The sequence below is a fragment of the Anabrus simplex genome, chromosome 2 (assembly GCF_040414725.1).
Source record: "Anabrus simplex isolate iqAnaSimp1 chromosome 2, ASM4041472v1, whole genome shotgun sequence".
In the NCBI taxonomy this organism is placed as follows: Eukaryota; Metazoa; Arthropoda; class Insecta; order Orthoptera; family Tettigoniidae; genus Anabrus; species Anabrus simplex.
In genome coordinates this window covers 804345532-804361604 of record NC_090266.1, presented here as the reverse complement: position 1 = coordinate 804361604, position 16073 = coordinate 804345532, and positions in this window count along the sequence as shown.

Sequence of the window (16073 nt, the reverse complement as noted above, 5' to 3'; positions counted from 1 at the left end):
CATCTCGCCGACAAGCGAACACAAGTCACATCAACACCTGTTCTTCAGCTGTGGCCTTACGGTCACAATACCCTAGATGTTAAAAATATTTAAAAACATTCACCCCCTTAAAAAGTATTCAATCCTCCATTACTGTTCGACGTACAAAATCAAAATTTCACAGGTTGGTCCCTTTTACATCCCAGATTTTAAATACGATAGGGTTTTAAACATTCGAATTCTTCCGTACCGGCTTCAAATGAGTGTTAGATCAGAAAATAAATAATCATTCCCCCAAAAGCGTTTTACAGGCTCAGCTGACAGTGGACTCTCCAAAAAGTAAAATCTTGAATAATAATTTTCTATTTTCAGTATTAAGCCGTAGCGAAGCACGAGTATCTTGCTAGTCTTGTAATATATGAGTTCAAGGTAGATTACGTAGATCGTCTTATAGAAGGACGCGCAGTTTAACTGGCCGGAGGAGTTGTACCCCCGCGTACAGACCTCCAACCCTTAATTAAGGTTTTACAACGGTATGAATAGATTTGAAATCTTGAATCTTGAGATACATAATTTTTGAGAAAACATATACCAGTTGGAGTATATCTTGAGAGAGTCTATTATTGTTTGTTTGTTTGTTTGTTTGTTTGTTTGTTTGTTTGTTTGTTTGTTTGTTTGTTTGTTTGTTTGTTTGTTTGTTTGTTTGTTTGTTTGTTTGTTTGTTTGTTTGTTTGTTTGTTTGTTTGTTTGTTTGTTTGTTTGTTTGTTGAACTAAAGTAGTCTTGATAGTGTTGCCGAAGTAGTCCAAGTCCGGGCTATAATGCCCAGGGTTGACGGCAAGAGAGGCCGCCGCTGCCGATGTTTGGATGGAGGCGCTCTGACCCCCTAGGTACACTCAGATACCGTCCTCCCGATATACTGAGGGCGGCTGAAGCCAAGGTGATGACAACCCAGGACCATGTAGCACGGTCCAGTCCAAGGATAGAGTGGGAGGTTGAGACCAGCCTCCCATCGTCTCCCAATAATACAGTCCCAAAGGAGGCAGTTAATATGGAGCCTAGGCCGGAACGAGGCGGGCCCATACCCCGCGCCGGCATCTCTCCCAGGTTGATATAACGTGGTCTCAGGTGAAAGTTGGGCACTGTAACATTCAATTTTGGGGAAAGAGTAACTGTTTCTCACACGGTGGGACATATGTTGTAGATAAGTTTGTCGACTTTGGAGGAGGAGCACACGGAGTTTCTGACTAAGGTTTGGAAGCAGAATGGCATAGTTATAGAACGGAAGGTTTTTAAAACATAATTTTAACAACATTACCAAATTTACCCTTCAGGATACAACTTAATCATTTAAGCAGGAATACGTTTACATACATAATTTATGATAACCAAAAGGGGCAGATGGCCTCTCTATGTTTTAATTCTAGTAAATCTTAAACTTATAGATATCCTAAGGAAAGAAATACAATTAATTCGCCAACTTAATTACTTGGTGCCATATAATGAAAAAACTAAAGGCCTTCAAACAGGCCTGACTTGAGACAAGTGAACACGAAAAATCCTTTCGGTCTCCGCATTACTCACTAAAAGGGTGACAGGAGTTAGAAAATCTAAAATGACACAAGGTCCATGAAATCTGGGGGCAAGCTTGCCCGAGGGAACTAAATTTTTAAACATAACCTGATCTCCAACTTTTAAATTGGTGGGTTTTCGTCCACGGTCATACCTCATTTTTTATTTTCAGATAGTTTCCAGCCTTTCTCCATAGATCCCGGATATTCTCTGGATCTATTGTCTTTGGTAATAGCTCATTAATTGACCACAAATTTGACAAGAGAGTGGTTGGGACAAAATTCAACATAAGAGATATTGTGGGACTCGTGAACAGCCGAGTTAAAGGTTAATAATAACCAATATAAGGACGTGTACCAACGAGAATGATCTTCGTGGTGGAAAACAATAAGAGCTGATCGAAGGTTTCGATTAACCCGCTCAGCTAGAGATGGCTGTGGGTAATATGCTGACGCAGTGACATGTGATATAGAGTGCTCAAAACAGAACTTAAGAAACGAAATTAAAGTGAACGCCTTAGCGTTATCTGAAACAACATACTGACACGGTCCAAAAGATGCAAATATACAGTAGAATTGAGACAAGAAATAGTAGTTTGTGCAGTGCCAAGCCTGGTCGGAAACAGCCATGAGAATCGTGCAAAACCATCCACACACACAAGAATGAATTCATTCCCGTTCCCGTTTGATTGCGGGAAAGGTCCCACATAATCGATGTACAGTCGCTTCATAGGGCGAGAGGCTTGGTGTGATGACAATTGCTCTGCTTTGGTAGACAACGTGGATTTGCTAATCAAATAAGCTTTACATGCTTTAACCAGTCGTTAATTCCCTTATATCCTCTGATTTTAAAGATTCCCAGATGTCCCCCTAATGGGGTCTCATGGTAATATTTCAAAACCGTGGGTACTTGAACTGCTGGAACAACAACTTTCATCATTTGATCGTGACTTGAGGGGCAACACAGGACCCTATTCCTCAAAGCATAAGGGGCGACATGTTCCCCAGAAGAAAGGGTTTCCATAATGGGAGACAGCAGTGGATCTTCCCGTTGGTCTTTCGCTATGTTATGATATAGCATAGGGGCATCAGTCAGAATGGCACTTATGACATAAGGAATGGAAACAGAAGGCGAAGGGCACTCCTCCGAGGCAGCAGTATTAGCATCACTTGAAAAAATCCTGCTTAACCCATCTGCGACCACATTCTCAGATACCCGAATATGTTGCACGTCAAACTGAAGAGTTGAAATCCTAATCTCTCTGCGTGTGATACGCCCGGTACAACGAGGCCTAGCCAATACCCAGCTTAAGGAATGATTGTCAGTTTCTAATTCAAATTTAACATGCTGAAGGTAAAGGAGGATTTTTTTCTAAGACAAGGAGTACTGAGAGACCCTCTAACTCGTGTATAGAGTATCTGACTTCTTGAGGTAACAAGATCCGAGACGCATAGGCGATGGGCCGACTTCCGAGTTCAGATTCCTGAAGAATAACCGCAGTGACCGCCGGTGAAGACGTGTCGGTCTGTACAATAAATTTGCTAGAAAAATCCGGCATAGCCAAGACAGGGGCGTTGCAGGGGGGTTATTTGAGTTCCTCAAAATTGGCCTGTTGGGAAGGGCCCCTTTCGAATTTGACAGCTTTCCTGCGAAGAAGGTTCATGGGTGCCATCCGATTAGCGAAATTGGGGATGAATTGTCTAAAGAAATTTACCACGCCGATTAATCTAGCAACCCCTTTAACATCTTTGGGTGACTCGAAATTACGGATGGCTTGCGTTCTGGAATGATCGACTGAAACTCCATCAGGTGACACAATATGCCACAAGAAGGACGTAGATGGTTTAGCAAATACTTTTGACAGCTTGACCGTCATACCTGCTTTACGAAGGCCTTTTAGACCTTCCTCTAGATGAGCTAAATGTTCTTCGAAGGTCTCAGAGAAAATACTAACATCATCTAGAGAATTGTAAAGATATTCAAATTTATTATCAGAGAAGACCATATCTAGCAGTCTAGTAAGAACCACTGCACCAGTGGGGAGCCCGAAAGGCACGCGTTTTTATTCACACAGGTTCCAGTCAGTAGCGAAATCAGTCAGATGTTTCGATTCTTCTGCCAGAGGTATATGATTATAGACTGAGTTTAGACCTAAGATGGTGAATAACTTAGCCTTACGAAACTAAGAAAAACATGAATGCAAGTCGGGAAGGAGTACTGATTGTAGAACAATCTTACGATTCAACGCCCTGTAATCAATTACTGGCCTAAAGCCGCCTTGTGGTTTTGGCACCAGAAGACTGGGGGAAAAATACGCTGACTTGGATGGTCGAATGATACCGTCATTCAACATCTTATCTATAATGTCCTTGAGGGCCTTAATTTTAGGCGGAGATAGCCTATACGGAAGAAATCTTACGGGAATCGAATCCGTAACCTCTATGTTGTATTCAATTAAGTCAGTCACAACAAGCTTTTCCTAAAACCAGTCGGAAAATGACTGACATAATTTACGAATGCAGTTAGCCTGATTCTCAGGTAGATGCAAAAGGTCTTACGCCATCTCACTGTGAGGAGGCGAAATAAGCGAACATGGAGCAGAATTACACTCCAAAATGGGTATATAGACATTATTATAAAACTTGAATGTGCATGACCTCTTTTGAAGATCAAGCACCAAACAGACATGAAATCGGCACATAATATTACAGGGCATGACACATTTTAGCAACGAATAACATAAATTTCCAGGTAAATTTTGAAATACAAATTTTAGCATGGATAAATCCTAAGATTTCTAACGGGGAAGAGTTAGCCGAAACACTTTTTACAGAAGAAGAAACATATTCAGGAAATATACAACAGTGCTTCAACTTGGAATACTATTATTCAGAAACTATGGACACAGTACTTCCTGCATCTAAGAGCACAGTAACCGGTTCATTGCTTATTTCAATTCTGATGTATTACACAAATCCAGGAGTATTAGAGACGATTTTCATGCATTCTTTAGGACCTTCATGGGAAGTTTCAGACGGCCTTCCTTCCGCAGTACGTGACATAGTACCATCCGATTTTAACTGGGCTGAGCCTGGAGACACGGACAGGGGAGAGGACTCAGCCAGGCACTCTAGTCACATTGAGTTGTTGTTTCCACTAGAGGTAGAACAAGAAGGACTACTATTTTGTAATTTACAACTCTTAGCCAGGTGTGTAAATGCTCCACATTTGAAACAGCCTCAAGAAGACGGAGGTCCATTCTTAGATCCACTTGTTTTCAATGGAGGACACTTGTTTCTTAAATGGTCCGCAGACCCACACGCATAACATTTGCGGTGAGTGAAATATCGGGGGAAGGGGGGTGGCCAAGAAACATTAGAACAAGGTGGTGGGTCCCGAGCAACACGCAGACTGTCAGCATGTTTTACTCCTTCCGCCGCCACGGTCATGGCCTCAAGTTCCCTAAACGTTTGCGGACGGGAAGCAAAACACTAATATGATCTATAACAGGGCGAAATCCCTTAAACGATAGTCTGTAAAATTTGACTTTCAGAATATTGCAAAGCAAAAACTCTAGTGTAAAACTTAACGTCCCGTATAAAGTCAGCTGGATTTTCATCTAGCCTTTGGACTCGGAAGTATTTTTGAGTTAGAGATGACAGGGCTCTCGCAGGGATAAAATTTGCCAACAAGTGAGCTTGGAAGGTTTCAGTGGAACTCCTCTCCGATATACCCATAGCAGTCTTATCTGATAAAACAACCAGCTGTGTAAGGATAGATAATTTGTAAAATTTGTGAGTGCGACAGGGCAAACACTAAAGCATGTTCCTCGAATTCTACTAGAAATCTTAAGAAAGCTATTACGCCATTAGTGGAGTTAACAGAAACTCTAGAAATCCCTTTAAGTAACATGGATAAGGGATGGGGCAAGCTGCTAAAGTCAAGTGATATTACCGGTGAGGACACCAGAGGTTCGAAAGCGGCATTACTAATGAAAAATGGAGGAAGATGCTGTGGATTGCCAACGGGGTTAGCAATTTGTTCGGATGGGGCAGGAGCTTGTTGTTGCTCGACCGATTCCCCACTACCAGAAGACTTATTCGGGTCCTCTGCCGTATTCACAGTTAATGGGGAACACAGTCACTCTTCCCACTAACAAACCCAGACAGCAATTGGCTCACTTTGCTGGACAGCTCTGAAATATGTTGACACAAGGAGCTAGCCATACTAGGATGTTCTTCGCTAAGCTTGAGAGACAACAGATCTTCTCTATTATAAAAATGAAAGAGTCTAGCATGAACGTGTTTAAGCTGGTTACCGGAGGGCTCACCTCCTCCGAAAAAACAACATATTGAAGATAGTCAATATTGGTGGTGATCGAGGATAAAGCCTCACCAACTTCCTTCTCTCCACAAATAGGAATGCAAATACGTAAATCTAAAGAATCTTCGAGTCTAGACGCATATGTCACAACCGTGCCACCAGATTGAACCTTTCAAATAGCTCATTCACAAATGGTTTCTTCCTTGCGCAAATACCAAAGAGCAAGAACCTCTCTAAGGGCAGATATAATGAAATTTTTTTTGACATTTTGAGAAATAGGAAAACCGAAAATTTTCTAGTGTTCAAATCCCAATTTTAGCGATAGTCGTCAAAAAGGGGCTTTATCCAGGACCATTCAACGACTCTCTGCTACCAGTTGTTAAGGAAATTTCGTGAGTCACAGAGGAGCAAGAGGTGTGAGCGGTGAATGGGTGGACAAAGAATTAACTAGAGCATAACTTTACACAACAAATTTTAAACTTTCATTTCTTTTTTCTAATTTAAAATTAAAAAATAGAAAATCTGAATAAATAACAACCATATGATGAGCTCGTCAACTCCAAAAATCACAAGGACTTAAAATCCGAAAATCAGGTACAAAATTTACAAGAGTTAACGGTTCGGTTGATTTACATATAAAAGAGCGTTATTGCTCTTGATAGGTACAAGATTTACAAGAGCACGATTTGCTCCTATCCTTTACACTACAGGGGAGTCTGTGCTCCAACTATATCGTAGTCTAGCCTCGCAGAGGCATCAGTTTGTAATTGCGCACTTACAACCTATCGGCTGTCCTTAATTACAGTATTTACACAAGGTTATTCAGGCTGTTCCTCAGGAGAACTAACACCAGAAAAAATTACCAAAAAAACAGGGGCATGAATGCCCATAATAAATGCCCTTAACATAAAAAGAAAATGTTGGTTTGAACCGGCCATAAACAAAATACAAGGAGGCTAACACTTGCACTCCTTAAGGAAATATATAAAATCCTAATTGGGCTTATGGCCCAATGATACAGAGGCCAAACCGATTCCACGCCGGGGTGACTAAATGAGAAACATTAAATATCTAATAAGTGTTAATAATTTTAAAGGTTTAGAAACTCTAGTCACCCCATGCCAAGTTGAATGCGAATCAACAGAAGGTAATCACTCTTTGTTCCCTTGCATTACATATTTCCCAGTAAGGAATAGAATAGAGTTCTCAGACTTGTCGAAAATTCTACAGTTTCATCACCAACTTTAGAAATTTATATGAAATAAAGAGATTGAAACCTTCCCCTCGAGTTATCCGCAGGAGCTATCAGCTGTTTAAGAAAATTCTGCCACTACCTTCAGTTGCTGGGCCTTCCGAACGCCGCCCGCGGCCCCTGCCTACCTTAGGACACGTCGCACTAAATTAATTGGAGCAATGAAGACAATACGGCCCTAAAGCGCCCAGCTTTTATAGTAGTTTTGGGGAGAAGCTTCCAGAACACTTTCCTGATTGGCTGGTTTCCTGTACACACCCCCAATTTTAATGAGCTAGAGAAAATATTTATACATTTCTCGTAGGTTGATTACTATTAAAGAAGGAACCAGCAGAAGTGTAGACAACTTTGATGTATAAAAAACAATTCTAAGAATTCGGTTGAAAAACCTCAACATTACACATTTCTTTATGGAATAATTATAGGTTACCCCGCAAGATTGATCAATTAAACCTATGGTAGAGACATCTAACAGCTGAAAACCAAAATATCTTGTAATACATCAGTTCAAGTTAGATTACATAGATAGCCTTATAGACGGCGCGCACTTTTACTGGCCGGAGAAGGTGTACCCCCGGTATTATTATTATTATTATTATTATTATTATTATTATTATTATTATTATTATTATTATTATTATTATTATTATTATTATTATCTCAAAAAACCTGGTTGAATGAAGATTTACTTAAGAGCTTTAGATACTGTGACACATATAATAACTAGTGTATGAATAGTGTTTGAGACCAGTTGTGCTAAAATTGATCTCATAAGTTTTGTTTATTAAATTTGCTCATGCTCACACTAGTTGTACAGACGAATGCCCTTCCTGACGCCAACCCAATGCCGAGAGATGTATTCATTACTACGTGTTTCTGCGGTAGTTGGGAGCGTGCGTGTTGTGTGTGTAGATGAAGAGTTGTGTATTATCACGAACCCAAAATCACCATCCTCAAGCTAGAGAATTAACTATACACAGTTATAATCCTAGCCCCCGCCGTGAATCGAACTCTGGGCTCTCTGAACCAGAAGCCACTTCGATGAACATTCAGCCAAGGAACCGGACATCATAAAGCAGATCTTGTTATCACAGTAGTGTCAAATGTTTACTTATTACCTTACTTGGTTTCAATATTAGTATTCATATAATAAAAAAATTACTGGCTATAATATGCTATAATAAGATCGCACCCTAGTGATATTATTGACTAAAGACAAGTTATAAATATGACTGACACGGTGGAAAGTTTTAATGAACCATTAATTACTAGATTGAACCTGTTAAGCTGCTCGTCGGGATGACAAGGAAATTCAACTTTCAAAAGTATTTATAAACTCGGAGACAGTATATTGCCTCCCCAGGTCCAAACATGACGGTAATTGCCTCTTGTTTACATAAGCTATGGTACGTAAATTTCCTGTACCTCAGAGAGCGAACGTGTTTCTTGTTTAATTATACGCCATTGTAACAAAATTTTCAGTTCCATTTGCAGACATAGGACTGTCAGTAATGTGGGCTTGCGAGTACAATTCGCATAAATTACTTGTACGGTTAAAAATGTGATTAAATGTGGTTAAAATATTGATCAGCTTCAATTAGAGAAACTTCGTCGTAAAACTTAGAATGTATTTGAAATATTAAATGCTGAGTTCGTTAAAAAGGCAGGAATTTAAAACAAACAGTCCTCCAAAAATCACATCGAATAATATTTTCTTGTCGAAGTTCAAGTATTTGATTTTATAAAAATAATTATTTGCGCAAAACATATTTATTAATTTTGCCCAGGCTTCTAGGCGACAAATATCTGTCTGTATTTGTAAACTTGTGTCTAGTTTTACGGCCGGATGGGATGTATTCAGTACTGACGTTTCTGTGGTGGTTCGTAGTGTAACGCGTTGTATGTAAATGAAGTGAAGTGTATTAAGACGAACACACACTCCCAGTCTCGTGCCACAGAAAGTATACGTACGCATTTAAAAATCATAGGTCAGGTCGGGAATCGAATCCAGGGCCCTCTGAACTGAACGCCAGTACATTGAACATTCTGCGAAGGAGCCTAACAGATGATGTATAACAATTTGCCCTTTTCACTTAGCATAGATTCTATGTCTATCGCGATCGAACGTATCACACACACTGAATGATGCACAGTGAAACAAATATCTGGGGCCGCACAGAATGGTTACTGGTGATAAACGTTGTACACTCCATAGAAGCCGGTTACGGTATTTGCATGAAGCCGAACGTGCAATATTGGAGGGAGAGGTAGGAAGGTACTGGGGGTGGCAGACTGTGATGATGTTTTTTACAGTTTGCTTTACATCGCACCGACACAGATACGTCTTATAGTGACGATAGGATACCAAAGGGCTAAAGTGGGAAGTAAGCAGTCGTGGCCTTAACCCCCAGCATTTGCCTGGTGTGAAAATGGGGAACCATGGACAAAATCTTCAGGGCTGCCGACAGGTGGGTTCGAACCCACTATCTCCCGGATGCAAGCTCACAGCTGCACGCCTCTAGCTGCGCGGCCAACATTCTTCATCCTACTACATTTCAAGTAAAATTTATTGTCTGAATTTAGCACGACCAACTTGCCCGGTATTAAATATTCTAGTGAAAGGTATGAATGAAATGTAATCTGAAACTATATATACTGAAATTAAAATTTAAACATGTTTGAGACAAAATATTTATGTTATGGAAACAACGAATATGGAAAAAAGTAAGACTTTAATGTTTTGTCCAGCCCCCCTCCTGAGAGCAGTGCTTGAAGAATTTTAAAACTCTAATTGAACAATGACTCTTAATCTCAAAATTGACATCAGAAGACAAAAGTATTGTGGTAACTTCTGCTGTGTATCTAAATGCATTGATAACAAAAACGATTACTATTACTCCTCACAGTTAAAGAACGTCAGTGCCGGGCTGAGTGGCTCAGACGGTTAAGGCGCTGGCCTTCTAACCCCAACGTGGCAAGTTCGATCCTGGCTCAGTCCGGTGGTATTTGAAGGTGCTCATATACGACAGCCCCGTGTCGGTAGATTTACTGGCACGTAAAAGAACTCCTGCGGCACTAAATTCCGGTACCTCGGCGTCTCCGTAGACCTTAAAAAGTAGTCAGTGAGACGTAAAGCAAATAACATTATTATTATTAAAGAACGTCAGTTGGACTCCTCCATCTCTCCGCAGTTTCATTTCACGACGTTGTTTTGGCACATATCAACGAAAGTAACCTTTAGGATTAATCATTTTAACAGTATTAACTTATGTAACATTCTCCATAACTCTAAATTACGATAAATCGGCAATCAAAATCAGTATCTTTTCCATAAAGAAGTATGTATTTCTACCGCAAATAGGTAGGCCGCCAGCGCCACGTGTCGAGCTGTGTAACTACTCCGATTACAGTGCGTAGGCCCGATTGTCAAGGCCGGTAAGGAGCGACGCATCAAATCGGCCGTGCTTTGACATATAATAGGAAACCTCCCAAAGAAAGAGAATAATTGTCTTTCAAAACAATCAAGAAAAGTAACAGGAAATGTGTAAAAGTAGTATTGATGTTTATGAAAATTTCCTTTTCATGTGTCCGGTTCCATGGCTAAATGGTTAGCGTGCTGGCCTTTGGTCACTGGGTTCCCGGGTTCGATTCCCGGCAGAGTCGGGAATTTTACCCATAATTGGTTAATTTCGCTGGCACGAGGGCTAGGTGTATGTGTCGTGTTCATCATCAGTTCATCCTCATCACGATGCGCAGGTCGCCTACGGGAGAACTTGTCCTCGGACGCTCCCGGCACTAAAAGCCATACGCCATTTCATTCCATTCCTTTTCATGTAAACTACAGACAGTACCTTTCTAACCCTACATTCAATGTAGAAATGTTTCACATGTATTTGAAATGCTTATTCCTGTTCATTTATCAATTACAATCACAACAAACAATAGGCCTATCACTTCAAACCAACAATTTGTGTCCAGCTTGCCATCATTACAACATTTGTTAATAGCAGTCTCATACGATACTGTAGTTATTATTTACATCTATATTTCATTCATTTTAAATGCTAGAGTACATTATATGGCTGGACAAATACTTAAAGATCACAACACTCGCTTCACTCGCACTAACCAACTACTGTAATTTAATGTACCGTAGCCTAACATAATATCCTAATGTAATCAATATAATAGCCTAACCTAGGTTAACTCAACTTAATAGTGACTGAATATATATTTCTTATGGAATCGTGTCTATCAATGGCTTTAATTTTCTTAACCATTATTATTATTATTATTATTATTATTATTATTATTATTATTATTATTATTATTATTATTATTATTATTATTATTATTATTATATGCATGAATGTTAGGACTCAGCTAGAGCCCCGTGGTCGCCATCCCACGCTCCCTAGTTAGGAGCTTCTGACGCCCCTTTCAGTCGCCTCTTATGACAGGCAGGGGATACCGTGGGTGTTATTCTATTGCCCCCACCCATAGGGGGAAATCTATTTCTGGTTGTGACTACGAGGCCCTTAGCTGAGTCTTGACATTGCTTTCACTTACTTGTGTCAGGCTCTCACATATTCTAGCCCATTCGACCTCCCTTGGTCAACACTTGTTCTTTTCCGATCGCGACGGCATTAGAGCATTCGAGGCCTAGGAATTTTTTCATTTCCACGCACTTTGCGGCCTCCATCTTTCTTTGGCCGATACCTTCATTTTACGAAGTGCTGGGCCCCTTGCATTTGTTTTCTTCTGATTAGTGTTTATACAGGATGGTTGCCCAGTTGTACTTCCTCTTAAAACAATAATCACCACCACCACTTTGTACTATATAGCTGCATGGCTTATCAATAAACTAGTTAAGAGTAGCTAAGAACATCACTCTTGTTGCATATGTGCAGAGTATTTTTGCCTTAGAACCCAAAGAAATACCACATGAATGGATAACAACCGTTACCATACACAATTTAATGCACTCAACTCAAGAGGCATTCAGTGTTTGTTAACATATTGGGGTAATCTTTTAAAAACGCAGTATCGGTAATTACTTTCTTAATAAAAAAACGCTGAAGGTAATTTATTACAACTGTCTTTTTAGTACTTTAAGTACAGTACTTCAATTTCAGTATTTCATGTACCGGTAATCATAATATGACACAGGTATTGTCCAGATTTCTATGTTTCTGTCAATAAGATTACGTATTTAACAGATGATATTAATAAGAAACACAGAAGGACCAAGTTGTAAGGAAGTAAAAGAGTAGGGCATGGGCTTTTTTGTTGATTCTTGTTTCTCAAAAAAAAAAAATTTCAGGCTCTGTTAATTATCTTCCTATTCAAACAACTGTGAATGTATTCATATCATTTAAGCGTTATACAGTTATATATATATGCATGAACAGTAGATGCCCAATTAAATTCTTCATGAAAAATAGTTGGTATTTTTTTTATTTCAATGTACGGTAGCGAAATCCTCCAAATTCGAATACACTTGCCTTTGGTTACGCTCGCTTAAAGACCCAATATGGCGGCTCCATAAGTAGCATTCGTGACTTGACCTCCCTAGACAGACCTTGTGCCTTTCCACATCCACCTCCCCTATCGTGCCACCTGCTCAGTGCTCTCACTGTTCAGGCGGCCACAGCTGCGCGCTCCTAACCGCTCGGCACAATTTCCTTTACGTCACATCGACACAGGTAGGTCTTACGGCGACGATGAGATAGGAAATGGCTAGAAGTGTGAAGGAAGCGACAGTGGCCTTATTTAAGGTACAGCCTGGTGTGAGAATGGGAGGAAACGAAAAATAACCGGCCATGGCTGAAAACTGGATGAGGTAAACAGAGACCTTCATGTCCCTTGAGGTTTATTGATCGTGGTAAAAATGCCAAGCGAACTGGAAAGTGATGCCTCTTGAAAGCAAATGGAAGTGTTTTATCGGAATTATTTAAGTCAATTCGGGGGATTAGAACTCTTTGTCCAGCTTTATCTTCACTTATTATTATTTCTAAATTTGAACAGTTTTAGAACATGCCTCATAGAATTAGGTCCTAATCTGGTTCCGTTTAGGAGCCGTTGGGAAACGTTCCAATTACTAAGGAACATAACTATGGCTCCATATTTTAGGAAAAGATTATGTGGAAGGAAAACCATTAATTCCAAGGACTTCAAGAATTGTGTAGGAATTGAAGTAGCTAGCTTTCGTCTTCAGTATTAATCTATGGACACTAGTGTATTGGTTTTGAACTACCGGGTACAATCCCACTGACTTTCAAATTATTTAAGAATGACAACTTTCGTGAAAATTATACCTTTTGCAGAAGTGAACATTTTGCTATAAATTTCAATCATGATATCTACATGTGCTAAAATTATGGCTGGTAGTTCAATAACATTTGATCCGTCACCATATACAGAGGAGTAGTCACCGTTACCGATTTCCTGCAAAAAATGAATTTCCATTCTATGGATTTGCCCACATTTTTATGCAAGCGGAATATTTTGAAGAAGGGTCAAAGAGGGGGCTATATAATACAATCATAAATAAATGTTTCGTGGTAATCGTGTGGAAAAACAGGCAAAACCTTCAGAAAAACTTCCCCAAGAACAATAAATGTTCCACAAGAAGAAATAGAATGTCGTTATCTATGATATATTTTAGAAGACGATTCACACACATTAATACATGACTATTTGCCATTGGGGCTTTATCCCATATGGAATATCGTCAGCTGTTTTGGAATTTAATTTTAATCCAGACACTGAACTATCATTTAAATTGAGATGCATTTTGAATATAATGTGCACTGTTCAACCGGTGGGCAGCAAAACGTCACGTCTCTGATATAACATGAAGCCCTACATTGAGGGACTTTGGTATATCCTAAAAGCTTTTCTAGTGACCCTGGACCATCGATGAAAACGTTCTTAGTAGTAGTAGTAGTAGTGAGGACGACTTAGGCCACGCTTCAAGTTTCACTGGTCACTAGAACCATGGAAAAGTCCGTGGTCGCTGATGACACGTAGCCTGGTGCAAGTCTTTCGAGTTGACGCCTATGAACGACCTGCGCGTCAGTGAAAATACGACCCTACCTATGATGAATTCTAATGCTGAAGATGCCACGCACACTCAGTCCCCGAGGCAGAGGAATTAACCAGTCAAGGTTAAAAGCCTCGACCCAGCCGGAAATCCAACTGGGACCAGCAAGCTAACCATTTAGCCATGAGCTGGATATGCATGAACTGTGTAGCCTGCATAGTCCTCACCACCCCGGATTCTTATTTGCTCGACTGTGCCTGTATAACTTCGTGTGAATACTGAAACGACGTCCGTTATGACGTAATTTCGGCGGATGATTTGCCACTTCTTTTAACATCGCACTAACACATCGAAGCTTTTCAGCGACGGAAGGATAGGAAAGGGCTAGGATTTGGAAGGTAGAGGCCATGCGAAAATGGAAAACCACGGAAAACCATCTTCAGGGCTTCAGGGCTGCCAAAGGTGGGATTCAAACCCACTATCTCCCGAATGCCAGCTCACAGCTGCGCGACCCTAACAGCACGGCCAACTTGCTCGGTCGGCGGATTAACAAGTAATTACTATGTGTGATGACGCAGTGGCAAATTTGAAATGCTCACGTCCTAGGTAATGGGAAGCAATTACCGTACAAAGTTTCGAATAAACTGGAGACTATTTACATACCGGTACTTATTACGAGGAAAACGGCCTCCTTTGAGGCAATTTACAGCACCCCCCACAAACTATATTGTAAAATGTTACATTCCCAGTTTTTAAAGAATAAGAATTTCACAAGCAAGTTTAATTAGTTGCGTGTATATACCGTTTCAGTAGTAATAATAATTTCGTGTGGCTATTTCTAGCCGAGTGCAGCCCTTGTAAGGCAGACCCTCCGATGAGGGTGGCCGGCATCTGCCATGTGTAGGTAACTGCGTGTTATTGTGGTGGAGGATAGTTTTAAGTGTGGTGTGTGAGTTGCAGGGATGTTGGGGACAGCACAAACACCCAGCCCCCGGGCCATTGGAATTAACCAATGACGGTTAAAATCCTCGACCCGGCCGGGAATCGAACCCGGGACCCTCTGAACCGAAGGCCTGTACGTTGACCACTCAGCCAACGAGTCGGACGTTTCAGTAGTACAGTACAGTTATTTGAAACATTATTCCTTTGTCCGTGCTCACTTATGGCGGTTTGATTTCCTAACTAATCTCCCGAATCTTCTAGTATTAGTTCGTTCACGTACCTATTACCTTCATCCAAATTTAAGAATTCAAGCTCCATTATGAACAGGTGGAGACTAGTAATGAATAATGGTTGATATTACGTCCTGTCTATTAGCTTTGCCCAGCTAGTAGAGTTCTTCTCCGAAACTCTAGCTAATTACGTACAGTCGCATGAACCTTTCCTCTACCTACAAGGTGGTACATCACTACTTCATCTTATTCCATTCGTCCGTGTACAGTCGCATCAACCTTTTCTCTACCTACAAGGTGGTACATCACTACTTCATCTTATTCCATTCGTCCGTGGTCATTTCTGTTTGATTTCTTAACTAATCCACCGATACGTCAACCATGAGTTTGTTCTCGTATCTACAAAGTCATTTCTATGTGAAACAAGATGCTTGTGACATATTAGGCCTCACACAAGTGTTCCAAGTAATTTTTCGCTCCGTTAACTTTAATGATCGGTCATTATCATATCTGTGACTAATTAACCTCGAATAGGGCCTCTTGTCACTGGCTGTTTTTGAAATTATCAGCGCGACTTTATTAACGAAAACTTCCGCTGCTGTTTGGGACGTGAGATTGATAACCTTCTGTGTCACAGCAAGTAGGAGCCTGCCATTCACACAGCTATCACTTACTGGCCATCCTCCGTAACCTCGTCGTCTGTGGTACGTGAAGAGAACTGCGTAAGCTCA